This window comes from Myotis davidii, unplaced genomic scaffold (genome assembly GCF_000327345.1).
Source record: "Myotis davidii unplaced genomic scaffold, ASM32734v1 scaffold2131, whole genome shotgun sequence".
Classification (NCBI taxonomy): domain Eukaryota; kingdom Metazoa; phylum Chordata; class Mammalia; order Chiroptera; family Vespertilionidae; genus Myotis; species Myotis davidii.
The window spans coordinates 112467-127726 of NW_006282665.1; the positions used below are offsets into that span (position 1 = coordinate 112467).

General features: G+C 41.2%; 1 long non-coding RNA gene across 1 annotated transcript in view; it reads left to right on the forward strand.

Moving 5' to 3' along the window:
* Positions 1-329: 329 nt before the first annotated feature.
* The window catches only part of LOC102768478, an 18775-nt gene continuing 3844 nt past the window's right edge, over positions 330-15260 (forward strand). The window contains exons 1-2 of the long non-coding RNA XR_001513028.1: positions 330-443; positions 1967-1999. This is a non-coding gene — a long non-coding RNA (uncharacterized LOC102768478). The remainder of the gene's footprint in view (positions 444-1966; positions 2000-15260) is intronic.

Sequence of the window (15260 nt, forward strand, 5' to 3'; positions counted from 1 at the left end):
CCTTCTTGTGTATTTATCATTGCAGTTTTCTGTCCAAAAGCAGAAAGTTGTTATATTTGAAAATTTACTTTTTACTGCTTTGTGACTCTTAAACTTCCTTTGTTCCCCCTCTTTCCTTCCCTCTCCTCCCTCCCTCCTCTTTTTTCTCCCTCCTTCTCCCTACTTTTTCTTGTTTTCCCTCCCTCCCTTTTCCTCTCTCCCATTTCCCCTTCCTTCCCCTCCTTTCCCTCCTCTTCCTCCTAGTCTCTTCTTCCCCTTTATTGTCAACTGGTGATCTAGTCATTTATTTAACTCAACTAAGTTGGTTCAGCACGATGTAGTTTCTCACTAAATAGAATGCCTTCCCATTTGTCCTCCAGGAAGAAGAAATGCCAGATGTAGAAATTGACATTGATGATCTTCTTGATGCAGACAGTGAAGAAGAGAGAGCTTTAAAATTACGGGTAAGCAGCTTTCAAAATCTAGAACCTTCCCGTTGTAGGTGCTTGAATCCACTCGGGGCTCCTGAGCTTGCAGAGGGGAAAGGGATGGGATGCTAGGTATTCACCCTCCTGAAGCTCACCTCTGATTCTCTGACGGTAAAGCAGTTCTTGACAACAGTCAGTTCTCGAAGCACCTTATGGATGTGAGTTTTTCCAGCCTTTTCTTTTGGGAGGGAGAGCTGGCTCTTCCTCTTGAGATCCATGTGCCAGAGAAGGAAGAGATGCCCAACAATTATATGAGAGGGAGGAGGGCTGAGCTGGAACTGGGTGTCTAAACTCAGGACTCTGGTCTTGCAGTTGTGGATTCTATCACTCATGACATTCATTTCTACATAAGATTATGTACAACATAATTCTGTTTAATAAAGTTTCTTTTACTAGAGTATGCTCACCTGATAGCATCCTGAGATGTCTCATGCTGAGATGTCTCATGTTTCCTTGGCCCACAGTAATACAATATTTATTTCCCTTCCCAGAAGAGGTCAAATCTATCATTTAAAAATCTATATTTGGGTGTTTCTAAAACCAGTCAACCTTTAACTTGCCAATGTTTTGAATGTTCACAGATAATTACTGTTAATGGTGGTTGGTTATTACCAGGGGCAAATGATCGCTAAAGGCAATTAAAGGGCACATTTTAATATATGAATGTGTTAATAATTACTAACATCCCTTGAGTGGCGAACAAGTCTTGGTTTAATGATTATATCTTGTTGGTAAATTTAAGTGGGAGATGAAAGTTAAAAAAAAGGAAAGCAGGCATCAGTTTTATACAGCATGGAATGACATCAAGTTTTCCTAACATTGAGAACTTGAAAGGGGTGTAGCTACCGTCAGGTCATCCCCTTTGGTTTCCAGGTGAGGACACTGAAGCCTGCAGAGGTGTGACCCAGGCCCCTGACTCTCCAGTGTGATTATCCAGTGTGATTGTCACCGTCTTTCATAGGCTGTCTCAATTTAAGTATATCCAGTTTATTATTAACCAAGTTGGCAGCCCAAAGGAAAGGTGTGTGTGTATGCCTGTGCATGCATGTGCTCTGGAAAATGTAAGGCATGCCTGCATATGAAGGACACAACTCTTTATATCTTTTAAAAAATAAGTTTAAATTGATTTTTAGAAGAGGAAGGGAGATATAGAACCATCAACGAGAGAGAAACTATCGATTGGCTGCCTCCTACCCACCCCCTACTGGGGACCGAGCCCCGCAATCCTGGCATGTGCTCTGACCAAGAATCAAACCCGTGACCTCTTGGTTCCTGGGTCAAAGCTCAACCACTGAACAACCCTGGCCCCGCACAACTCGTTATATCTCCAGGTGGTCAGTGGGTATTGAAATAAAGTGTGATTCTAGATAGTCAATATGAAATGTTGATTCACCATGTTTAGAATAATACTATAAAGAAGAAATAATTTTTAATTTCACCTTTAAAATGATACTGATTTTTAAAATAATAAAACTTACCTTCTGTGTATTTCATTCCAGGAAGCTCTCGTAGACTGCCACAAACCAACAGAGGTAAGCAAATCATGTTTCCTAAATGCCATGTTTGAATTGGTTTTTATTAAATCAATTTGTCTATTTTTAAAGCCAAACCACAATAAGTGGGTTTGATTACATATATACTAAGTAGCAATTATTACCCATAATTATTTGTAAGCCTGAACATGCCTGGTTTAGGAAGACTTAAAATGAATTGATTTTCATGCGTTGCTTGCTTTTATATAAAAGCCAAACTTCAAAGGTACTTGTAAGAGGTTTTGGAATCATTTTAGTAGAGGTTTTAGGTTGTAACTGGAGAATGCATTCTATTGGTGTCTAGGTGTGTATTTTTTAAAAAGCTTACAGCCAATTCTGTTGTTCAAAATTGAACAGTTGCCTTTCTTGGAAGGAGCAATTTTATGTTTAGTTTGGATACTTATCAAGTGTATAAGTACTACTGTGGAAAACAATGGGTATTAGTTTGGTTAGACCGAAGCATTTAATGTATACACTAAAGACCAAAAGAACAATGTGGGAATTGAGGATTTGATCAGTTAAGAAAATATTGGTGAAAGAAGTACTTTTACTGTATCTCTGTGATAACTCAGAGAAATAGGAAGATTTATCAGATGCTTGGGAGTCCATTTGGTGGTAGGACTTCTGCTTTTTGAAGTGACATAATTACAAAGTGAGGGGAAAGCATGCTTTTATAAGAATGTGTAAGATTTAAATGACTGGGTGTTTTATGATCATTTGGTTTATGGCCAGTTACTACCTTGAGCTTTATTCTTACAATCTCTCTGGGACCTTGGCTCCTAACTGCTTGCCTGCCTGCCAGCCTGATCACCCCCAACTGCCCTCCCCTGCCAGCCTGATCGCTCCCAACTGCTCTCCCCTACCGGCCTGATTGCCCCCAAGTGCCCTCCCCTGCTGTGACCAGCCTCCTCCACGCTGCGCAGAGCAGTGGGACCCCCAGGCCTCACCACGCGGAGCTTCCACTGTGTGTGCAGCCATCTTGTGGTGGCCATCCTGTGGGGGCATCGCATGAGGGTGTGACACCACCTAGGCTTTTATTATATAGGATTTGTTCCCCTACCCCCCAGGTTTGGACATCCATTTTTTTTTTTCCTAGAGAGGTATTAACATAGAGCTGATTGAAATGTAGAAAAAGAATGTCTTCATGTAATGCAAGAAGAAAAGGAGTATTTTTGTTTGGTTATTACTTGGATCTGGAGGATCCGTAGTTAACGGCATAGCAGACATTGTAGCAATCAGGGGTGGGGGTACTAGGAGGAGCTTGCTTTTCTATTTCTCAGTCTAACTGTACATGATTTTCAGATCTTAAGATCACAAAGGAGCGTGCCTCCATTGCATTGGGATGTGACAGAAAATACATTTAATATGGGCTTGAGGGCACCTGTGTTAGCATCTGTTAAGGTAGTTAGTTGCCAGTCCAATCCACGGGCTTTTAGAAATCTCTTCTTACAGTTGAAGGTGGCTGTGCCATTCTCTCAGATAAACATCTGATTTTTTTTTTTCTGTGCATTTGTTTCATTTCTGTGAAACAGAGGTTGTATTTCCTATCGTTTTGGCAATCAAAGCCTGTAAGTGGATATGATCAGGGGTTCATGCAGATGACTAAGTCTAAGAGTAGGTGGTGGGAAGCATCTCTGGGCCTCAGTAACCTGCCTGGTTGCGGAAATGGCACATCCACATGAAGACGCAGGAAAGGAATTTCTGCTCATGGTTGTAAATAGAAGTAGACAGGAGCAGGCCTGCTTTGTGGTTCTTTCTGTGTTGGTAGCCATAAGGCAGAATCCTCAGCTTTTGCCTTGGTCTCACTTTCTGTCTGACACGCTTCGGTGGTGGTCATTGTCAACTCATTCTGATCACATCAGCTCCTACCCATGTAGCATTTTAACCTGTTGTTTGAAATATTCTTGAGTTTCTGTATCCCTGGAAGTACTCACAGGCCCTGTTCACTGAGCTGATTGTAGAAAAGAAAAACTATAAACTGGATATTTACAAAACAGAGAGGCTGTGTGGGTGATGGGAGGAGACACAGCTTGGCATTTTGCTATATTTTCTTTATTCATTTGTTCAACAAATGTTTATCAAACATCTATGTGTCTGTAACTAATCTAGGAACTCAGATAAAACAGCGAATCTGTATGTTCCTTTTAAAAACAATCTCATATAAAGCCACAGTGAGCTATGGGGAGACTTTAAATGCTGAAAGAATATTAAAGAAGGAATAACAGGACAGAAATGCCAGGGTGTCAGCTTATCCCATGGTTCTCTAAGTTAGGAACCAACGTGCTTAATAGGATATGATTTTATGGGAATCTGTACTTGCTGGAGAAACTGAGGAAGGGGGCACTTCACTCCACTCTAACAGGTGTGAGTGTCTACACTCAGGGGAACCTTTTCGTGTGGCTTCTTATGGGGTTTCCTTAAAAAAGACTGCAGTTTTGGGCTGCGGTGAGGAATAGAGCTTAAATGCTAGATTAAGTTGAAATACAACCTTTGAAAGCTGCCACCTTCAGAACAATGTTTCTAACTAGTGAGAGAACTGGGAGCTTCCAAAGGAAGACTATAATCAGATGAAAAGGACATTCTAGTGGTTGTAGCCCTCGGCTATGAGAGCCTTATGTTTCAGTGTACGGTAATTAGGGGGTAAGTAATAAAGGGGTGGGACTTATTCACCAGAAACATGAGTAACCTTACCTAGTAGCCAAAAAAATTTGGTCCCAGTATGTCAGTTGCTTATACACTTAGAATAGGGCTCTTTATACACCAGGCCTCCTCGGCCCAGGAAAAAGAGCCGGGCCGTGCTGGAGCTGGTGTTCGGACCCCACATTTGAGTTGACATCCTGTGTTCTGTCTACTTCTCACCTCCTTTCTCTGAATTCTTACTGGGTGAGCACACGCTCCACTCTGGTATATTTATAAACCTGATTAAGGTGATCTTCATTGAGGAAAATCAAGCCAGAAACATTACTAGTAGGTGAGCTTGCCAAAGACATGGAGTCATGGAGCAAAACTCTGCATTTATTTCCTATTCTTCATTCCACATCCTCTGCCGAGTTAGGAAACCATCCCCAACACCATTCCCACTTCTGACACCAATTGCAAGTGCAAGGCCATACTCATGGTTGCTGTTTTGCTAGAAGGACCCACAGAACTCACTGAAAGTTGTCACACCCGCAGTGATATCCCAGTGAAAGGCTACAGATGAAAGTCAGCCAGGGGAAGAGATGCATGGGACAGAGTCCAGGAAAGTTCCAAGTGCAGAGCCTCCAGCCGTCCTCTCCCAGGGGAGTCACAGAGAGTGCTGACTCTCAGCTATGCGGTGTGGCAGTGTAGAGAGTATTGTCAACCAGGGAAGCTCATCTGAGCCAAATATTTTTTATTGGGACTTGGTCACATAGTCATGGTTGACTGCCCACAGTGACCTCAAGTCACCCGGCCCTCTGAACATTGAGCTGGTACCATGTGACCCAAAGTCCCCACCCTACATCACATTGTTAGACTGTCTTTCATGTCCCTAGGCCCCAGGTGAACAAAGACACTCTCATCAGGCAGAACATTCCAAGGGCTTAGAGCTTGCCTCCCAGGAGCTGAGGCAAAGACCAGACATCTTTCTGGGCAAGATTAAATTCTTTACTACACACTCTTAGAAGCAGTTTGACCATGACAATATTGATGATGATGATGACAACAATAATTGTGATGTAACATAAGGAAAGAAAAAAGAGATGCCATGATAGGAAGAGCCACACGTATTTTGCCTTTGGATGCTTTTCTTCCAGCAATTAATGATTTTTTTTTTTAAGCGGGATGGAGGAGGAGGAGGGTACAGGTTTTAAAGGGCAGTGGACCTTTAAAATGGTTGGCATTTTTGAGTGATTTGAGTGTGATTTTATGGCCTTTCCTTTTTTCATTAAACTCAAAATTAATGATCGAGTTTTAAAAGCTGATCAACTCTATCTCATAAACAGCTCCACATTCTCTTCTTGTGTTTAGACTTATCTAGACAGAAGAGGGAATATGAGTTAAGAGCAGTTTAACACATGACATTTGGATTGCTATAATTTTTAGCAAAGGGAGTTACTACCAAAACCAAATTTCAAAGTTTGGAAATGGGTTTCTTTCATTTACATGAGACTGAGGTTCTTGTAGGAAGTACTATTGTCCCTTGTTGGTAATGGGACCCTTGATGAAATTAGTTTTGTGGTGACTATAAAATGGGAGATTATAATTTTGCTGAATTAACTCCGTTGGTTATTTGCATTGGTTGGATCATTTACGTGGATTTTATGTTATGTCTGAATTCCAAGTGTGTGGATTTTGAGAAAACAATTAGTAAGTGAAGCAAGAACTAAATGCTGGTAAAGTTGAATATGGTAAGAGCAAAGGAACTGTTGTTCTGCATACAAATAAGGGCTAGAATTTGGATACAAAATAAATTAGCCTAAGAGCAGTAGTCTGAAACTCTAAAGTAGATTAAGGGGACTGCTCTTATCAGCAGAACAAATTAATCTTTAAAGGCATATAGTCAAGAAAATAAATGGACAAAGTAGTGTCAGTGGTTTTTAAGTTAAAGGAGATGGGGTGATTGGGGGTGGGTAGAGGGGTCATCCAGGATGCCTAAGACTTTCAGGAATTTCTGTTGGCAGAAGTGATTATAATAACAGCAGGCACAAACCTTTACTCATAACAGATTCATGAGCCTCTTTTCGGATAATGAAAAATAGGATCAGTTCTAGTGTGCCCTGCTAGCAAATGAACCTCTCCAATGATAAACAGCACTATCCACTCTCTCCTCTGAGAGGAAAGAAATTAAATATCTCAGTGGGTAGTGATGACGGTGCTGAAAGCTTGTGACTGCAGGGAGCGAATCCCAGTGTTACATGGGGCTGGGGACGCCCCAGAAACTGTGTTCTCAGTACTGAATCGCTGCCTGTCCCTTTGGCCTCCTGTGTGACCTGAATATTTAAGCCAATAAAAGTTTACAGTGTGATGTTTAAATGCTTCGCTGGTTCTTTGGGTGTGGATATTTTGCCATTTGGAACCATTTTCAGGGTTGCTATCATGTTTTAAAAGAGATACCTATTGCCCTTCCATTGTCCTCACTTACCTAAACTTTGTTAAATATAGAAATTCATCTTGCAGAGTATGGTAACTAGAGTTAATACCGTATTATATTATTTGAAAGTTGCTAAGAGAGTAGATCTGAAAAGTTCTTATCACAGAAAATAATAAGATAGTTATGTGGTAGTGAATGTTAACTAGACTTATTATGGTGAGTATGTCATGATGTTGCTGGTGGGAATGCAGTCCTTCCACTGAGTCACAAGAAAAGCATTTTGGGGACCCACGTATGGGAGGCTGAGATGTAGTAGTAAGATTTACTGGAATAGAAATAAAAGACTGTCCCCAGGTTCCAATGCCCCATCTCCGTCTGTCCCACTGTGGAAGAAGTCCAGCCTTGTCTTCATCAAGCCCAGAATTAGGGCCAGAGTCCAGAAATTCTGTGCCATTGCTTTGGAGCCTGCCTGGCTGCCATGGAGGCTGAGCTTGGGGCCTGCGCAGCGAGGCCCACATGGCTGCTATGGAGAGAGAACGCACAAGTGAACGGCGAACTAATGTGTGTTGGGACTCAGGGGTGGGGAGCCCTTGCCATTGTTGAGCTTCAGTTATATTATCTCAGGCTTTCCAACTTACCAATCTCTTTCCCAGTCCTTCATGGTTTGTACTGGGTTCATCCCCTAACTAATCCCGTTTCTGGATCTTCCAGGGTTTTGTGTCCTTTATCCAATTCTACCCTTTTCCACGGCTAGGCACCTCCCTTTTATGGTCACCATCTTGGCTCCTCCTACACATGCACCCAGCAAAGGAATGATCCCCTTATTACGTTATCCCTCCCTCAGATCCTCCCTGCCCATTTTGGGGATTTGGTGCTGAGGGCAGAGGATGCAGCAGTCCCGTGGGGAGCCTATGAATGCTGCAGCTTCCTAGTGAAGCAGGCTTAGCGTTCAATTCAGTTCCCTAGTTTATATGCTTAATGTCTGATTCCCTTTGCTCCCTTCCTTTATTAACACTTTTAAATCATTTTTTTATTTTTTAATTACAGTTGACACACAATATTACATTAGTTTCAGGTGTACACTCCAATGATTAGACATAACATTTATTAAGTGATAGTCCCCCCAAATCTCATGTCCATCTCATATCATACCTAGTTATTAGAATATTATTGACTGTATTCCCTATACTGTACTTTACACCCCCATGACTACACTGAAACTACTAATTTGTGCTTCTAAATCCCTTTAACCAATCTCTCACCCCCCTCCCATCTGGCAACTGTCAAAATGTCCTCTGTGTCTACAAGTCTGTTTCTGTTCTGCTTGTTCATTTATTCTTTTTTTAGATTCAATTGTTGACAGATATCTATTTATTGCTATTTTATTGTTCATATTTTTTCTTCTTTTTCCTCCTCCTCCTTCTCCTCCTCCTCCTCCTCTTCTTCCTCTTCTTCCCCTTCTCCTCCTTCTCCTCCTTCTTGATCCTTTAACATTTCGTGTAATACTGGTTTGGTGGTGATGAACTCCTTTAGATTTTTCTTGTGTGTGAAGCTCTTTATCTGACCTTCAATTCTAAATGATAATATTGCTGGGTAGAGTAATTTTGATTATAGGTCCTTTTCATCATTTTTAATATTTCTTGGCACTGCCTTCTGTTGAGAAACCAGCTGACAGTCACATAGGTGCTCCCTTATAGGTAACAAACTGCTTTCTCTTGCTGCTTTTAAGATTCTCTCTTTGTCTTGAACCTTTAGCATTTTACTTTTGTATCTTGAGATTAGCCTCTTTGGATTCATCTTGTTTGGGACCTCCTACCCTTCCTGGACTTGTATGTCTATTTCTTTCACCAAGTAAGGGACATTTCCTGTCATTTTTTCAAATAGGTTTTCAATTTCTTATTCCTTCTCTTCTCCTTTTGGCACCCCCATGATGTGAATGCTGGTATGCTTAAAATTGACCCAGAGGCTCCTTATACTATCTTCACTTTTTAAATTATTTTTCTTTTTGCTGTCCTGATTGCGTGTTTTTTGCTTCCTCATATTCCAAATCAATGATTTGATTCTCAGCATCCTCTACTGTTGTTTCCTTGTAAATTATTTTTTATTTCAGTTAAGTGTATCCTTCATTTCTGACTGATCCTTTTTTAAAAAAAATATTCTTATTGGTTTCAGAGAGGAAAGGAGAGGGAGAGAAAGATAGAAACATCAACGATGAGAGATAATCATTGGTTGGCTGCCTCCTGCATGCCCCCAATGGGGATTGAGCCCACAACCTGGGCATGTGCCCTTGATTGCAATTGAACATGGGACTCTTCAATCCACACTCTGATGCTCTCTCCACTGAACCAAACTGGCTAGGGCTCTGACTGATCCTTTTTTATGTTGTTGATGTTCTTACTAAGTTTCTTGAAGTTCTCACTAAGTTCCTTGTGTATCCTGATAGCTATTGTTTTGAACTCTGTATCTGGTAGTTTGCTTGCTTCCATTTCATTTAGTTTTTTTTCCTGGGGATTTCTTCTGTTTTTTTTTTGTTTTGTTTTGTTTTTTTCATTTGCCACATATTTCTTTGTCCCTGAATTTTGGCTGCACCCTCGTGTCTGTTTCTATGTAATAGGTGGAGTTTCTAAGTCTGTCAGACTTGGTAGAGTGGCCTTGTGTAGTAGGTGTTCTGTAGGGCCCAGTAGTTTAGCCTCCCCAGTTACCTGAGCTGGGCAGTCCAGATATGCCCCTGTGTGGGCTCTGTGTACTGTCCTATTGTAGTTGAGCCTTGATTGCTGTTGACATCACTGGGAGGGATTGAACCTCAGGCCAATTGGCTGAGAGGACCAACTGTGACGACAATGGAAGAGCTGCTGTGCAGGAGCTCTTCCCAGTCTTGATGTGGCTTCTTCTTTAATTCCTTAGTTGTAGGACTTCCATTCAGCCAGATTTCAGATGGTTCTGAATGATGGTTGTTTTGTAGTTTAGTTGTCATTTGGATGTGCTTGTAGGAGGAAGTGAATATGGCATTTACCTATGCTGCCATCTCGACCTTCCTTTATTAATATTAACTAGCTACCTACGTTAACAGCATTATGTTGTACACCTGAAACTAATATAACATATGTCATTTATGTCTCAAATTAAAAAAAAAAATCTTCTCTTCCTCCACCTGATCACAAATTGCCTCACTCTCATGTCATCTATTCAATGCCATGCTTTTTGGAAGAAATGTCAGGTAGCTACATAAAATGTGCGAGCTGGGGGCTGGGTGAAAAAAAGGTGAAGGGATTGAGAGGTACAAATTGGTAGTTTCAAAATAGTCATGGGGATGTAAAGTACAACATAGGAAATATAGTCTATAATATAGTAATAACTATGTATGGTGCCAGGTGGGTACTGGAAATATCACAGGGATTGCTTTGTAAAGTATATAATTTCTAACCACTATGCTGTCCACCTGAAACTAATACAAAATTATATTATGGCGGGGGAGGGGAGAGCGCAAGCTGACTTGATTTGCTGTCATCCAGCAGAGAGTCTCAGACCAGGAGCAGATGGTCCCTGTGACTGTGCATTTTTAAGGAAATGACTGGTGCATCAACTGGGGTGACAAAGAGAAGACAGAGCACAGGGAAGTTGCCGACCCATGTGAATCTCAGTCTTCAGAATTCTCACCTGCTCTTTCTCCTCATCCACCCTGTACTCTGTGTAAGGGGTGAATAATTTTTTGGAAAAGCAGGCCCAGCATCCAGAGTTCTGCTATGCATGCTTTATTGGAGCTGGCATGATCTATATAATTAACGTGGTTGGTGACACCATTCACCAAGCAGCGGTCGAAGCATTTCTTTCTTATTTTTTCCTTTCAGAAAATGCTTCTAATCAAAGGGCTACCACATAATATCCATTTACTTTATCTTTTAAAATGACTTGAAATGCTCATAGAATGACATAAAGGCAGTTTATACACAAAGCAGTGATTTGCAATGATGCTGTGATTTCTGCTTTTCCTCCTTTCTGATGGAGCCATCTTCGCTTAAGCATTGCAACATCCTCAATGAGAGTAACAGATGAATCACTCAGAGCGTCTAGGTAAGGTTCCCAGACACCTGGCTCTGGTGATAATTACAAAACGGGTGTCCATCTGCCACTTCCTGCACAGGACGGAGCTGGCAGGAGGAGGTGGAAGCTGAGAGCTACAGGGCCCAGGAGGAATCAAGGGATGAGAGCTCAGAGTAGAGTGTGGCCACTGTGATGCCATGCCCTCTGACAATGCCACATGGCTGAAATCCAGAGTGAGGAAGGACCTTCTGTGTTCATGGTGGCTGCCAGGTTCCCTCAGAAACCTGCGTTGGCTTCTTTGTTTCTTAGAAGTCTCTTGTAATCGGGTGGCTGCGTGTTATATAAAGTCAGGTTTCCAAGGTTACTGGAAATGTTTGTTTTCTTTCTATTGCTTTTTTGATCTCTCAGGTAGGGCTTCACACACACACACACACACACACACACACACACAGACACACACATCCTAGATCAGTGATGGTGAACCTATGACATGCGCGTCAGAAGTGACACGCGAACTCATTTTTTTGGTTGATTTTTCTTTGTTAAATGGCATTTAAATATATAAAATAAATATCAAAAATATAAGTCTTTGTTTTACTATGGTTGCAAATATCAAAAAATTTCTATATCTGGCACGGCACCAGAGTTAAGTTAGGGTTTTTCAAAATGCTGACAAAAGGTTCGCCATCACTGTCCTAGACTCCGCCCTTTCCTAAATGCTTCTCATTTTCTCTAACTTCCCTCAGGCTGGCTAGTGTTTTTTCAGGACTTAAACGAAAATCTCTAGAACCTTCTTCCCTAGTAACTGCTGCCAGTTAATAACTGTGTACAATTCCACACACCCAGTTGATACACAATGGTTCCTTTCTTGCCAATTGAATAGCTTTGTTTGTCTTTGAATTTCTCAACCTTTAACAGCTCTTGACTTCATCGAGTACCTCTTCCTTTTAGAAACACTAGAAAACCCTCTAGCCAACACTTCCCTTGTCTTCTTAATAGCACACTCTAGCAAGCATGTCAAACTTGCAGCCCATGGGCCACATGCCTTGTTTAAATAAATGAGGCATGCGGCCCTCCGGGGTGAGTTTGACATGCTTGCTAATGGGTTTCCCCCATCTCTTTTGTTTCAGTCTCCTTTTCTAACTCCTCTACCAGACGTCACTTGTTAGGGGGACTCTGGCCTTGGTCTCCGGCCTTCTTTTCCTCTCTCTGCTTCTCTCCAATGTTCTGCATCTAGTCCTGTGATTCAAAGCATTGTCATCTGCTGTGTCCAGTAGAATTTTCTGAGGTGATGGGAATAGTCTGCAGTGTCCATTACAGTAGCCACTAGTCAAATGTGGCTATTTAGTACAAATGTGGGTAGTATGACAAAGGAACTAAATTTTAAATTTTATTTATTTTCATTAATCTGAATCTAAATAGACACATGTTAAGGGCTACTGTATTGAATAGCCTCAGTCTAGATCATTGTGTTTATAACTATGGGTGATAACCCATTAGCTGATTATAGCCTGTGTTTTTTCAAAATAAAATAGAATGAAAATGCCAAGAGGTATTACTTATAGTAAGTGTTATCTTTTATTCACAAAACTTTGGTTTTAGTCTTTTACTGGTATTTCTGTCTACTAGGCTGCTATAACAATGTGTGGGTCACACATAGTATTTTAGTTTTTCAGTTTTTTAGTTGAGAGCCACTGATCTAGTGCTGGTAGTGCCCGTATTTATGCATTCAACCAAGAACTGAAACCTTAAGTTATATTTATCTATTCTCTTGATGCCTTAGCCCAGATGTCTAGTAGACATCTCATATCTATAAATCTTTCCCCCCTTCAGTTATCCCCTGTCTCAGCAAATGCCACTGCCTTTCCTCTAGTAACTTCTGACAAAGTTCTTAATTCCCATTCTCCTTTCCCCACTGCACTCTACCCCCATTCAGCCCACCAGCAAGGCCTTTTGGCTCTGCCTCTGAAATGGATCCCAAATCTATCCACTGATTTCCATTTCCGTTTCCATCAACTTAACCCAAGACACTGGCATCCCTTGCTTGGACCATTGTAATAGCTCCACACTGATCTCTCTTTCCCGCTTGTCTTCATAAAGCCCATTCTTCATAAAACACAGCAGCCAAAGGGATCTTTTATTTTTTATTAGTTAAGGTATTACAAATGTGTCCTTATCTGCCACATTAACCCCCAACCTCTCCCCCCTCCCCCCGCACACTCATGCTCCCATCTCCCTGTTGTCCATGATAATTGGTTTGGCTTATATACATGTATACAAGTCCTTCGGTTGATCTCTTCCCCTTACCCACTCCCTCCCCTACTTTCCTTCTGGGGATTGATAGCCTGATCGCTGTTTCTCAGTCTTTGGATCTGTCCCAAAGGGATCTTTTAAAAGCCCAAACCAGATGATGCTCTTGTCCTTGAAAGTGGCTGGTGACTTTGCATTGCACTGAGAATGATCTCTCATCATCTCACTGTGGCCAACAAGGCCCTAGCATCTCTACCAGGGCTCCCACCATGCTGACCTTGGCTTTCCTTTGCCAGGAAGGCCCACTTTCTCACTTGTTTCTCTGCAAGGCCTCTGCATGTGTGCAGTGACCTAGACCCCCATGCTGGCTTCATTTTGTTAATTCAGGGCTTTTTGGGAAGTAAATGAGATATGTCATTACTTATATAGAATACTAGAGGCCTGGTGCATGAAAATTCATGCACTGGAGGGGGACGGTCCCTCAGCTTGGCCTGGTCCCTCAGCCTGGCCTGCTCCCTCAGTCTGGGAGGCAACCCAGAGATTAGGGGAAGGTGGCACCTCCATCACACTTCTGTTGCTGCCACTGCTGGCAGCACAAGCCCTGGTTCCCTGAGCCTCTGGTGGCCCTGGGCGGCTGGAGGGCTGAGAGGACTGGGGGACTCCAGAGGCAGGTGCATGGCAGCCCCGGTGGGGCTGAGAGGACTGGGTGTCACCATCTTGTGGCTGTTGGTGCCACCATCTTTGAGGGGATGGCAGTCAATTAGCATACTCCTTCCTTATTGGTTGTGGGCGCCACCATCTTTGAGGGCGTGACAATCATTTAGCATATTCCCTCCTTATTGGCTGTGGGCACCGCCATATTTGTGATGGCATGAGGGTCAATTAGCATATTCCCTCTTTATTAGATAGGATTATTGAGTAATAGAAACCAAGAGCTATCAGTCAGTATTTTTGATTAGAGATCTTTGAATTTTCTTTGTGAATCGTGTGTAATCAATATAATCTTGGTTGCAAGTGGTGTTGTCAAGTTTCTATCTGGAGAATAAATACTGATCTTGCTATTTTTTAACTTAGTGAGCTGAGCATCTCATTATGCAAATTTAATGAACAGTTTAAACATGCACAATAGGTTATATTTAGTTATAGACATAAATTATGTTAATATAAAATTTAAAATGAGGCTTTTATTAATGTTAATATATCATAAATACAAGATGAGTTATTTATTTTAACTTTTTAAACACTCAGATTTTTACACATCATAACCAATGTTTTAAGGAAATTTGAATTTGATTTAAATTACCAAATTACTTGTGTCTTGAAGAAGAAATGTCTGTAGTTTAGGTTACATCATTCCTTATATTTAGTCTTTATTTTATAATGATCTTTATGAAAAATATTATTAAAATAGTGAAGGAAAGTTACCAGACTTATTAACAAGATAAATGATAGGGTTTGTAATTCTGACTTTTGCTTTAAAAAGAGAGAAAGGAAATCTTCACTTAAATGCTGGAATTTTTCACAGCAGTCAGCTGAGTAGTAGATTAAAAACAGCACAAAATTGAAATTGTATGTGCAGCCTCTGCATTGTTTAAATCACATAGTAAAAGGGCAATAGGAGATGCATTTAACTTTTCAAAATGGAAACTGACTATGTGGGAAAATTCAGCATTATTTTATCCTAGAGAATTCTTTAAATTAGATGAAATAGTGTTCAGAAACTGGAAACAGGACCGCATTTTGTTCATATGGATTTCATTCTGTCCAAGTTTAGAAATGGTGGTGATAAAACTGCTTTTGTCCTTCGACCCACTTTGGGGTGGCTTTCCAAAGGGAATAATCCAAATTGCAGGCAAAGACTGATGCACAAAGATGTTGACTGTGGCATTGTTGATAATTTTGAAAAGCCAGGAGCCA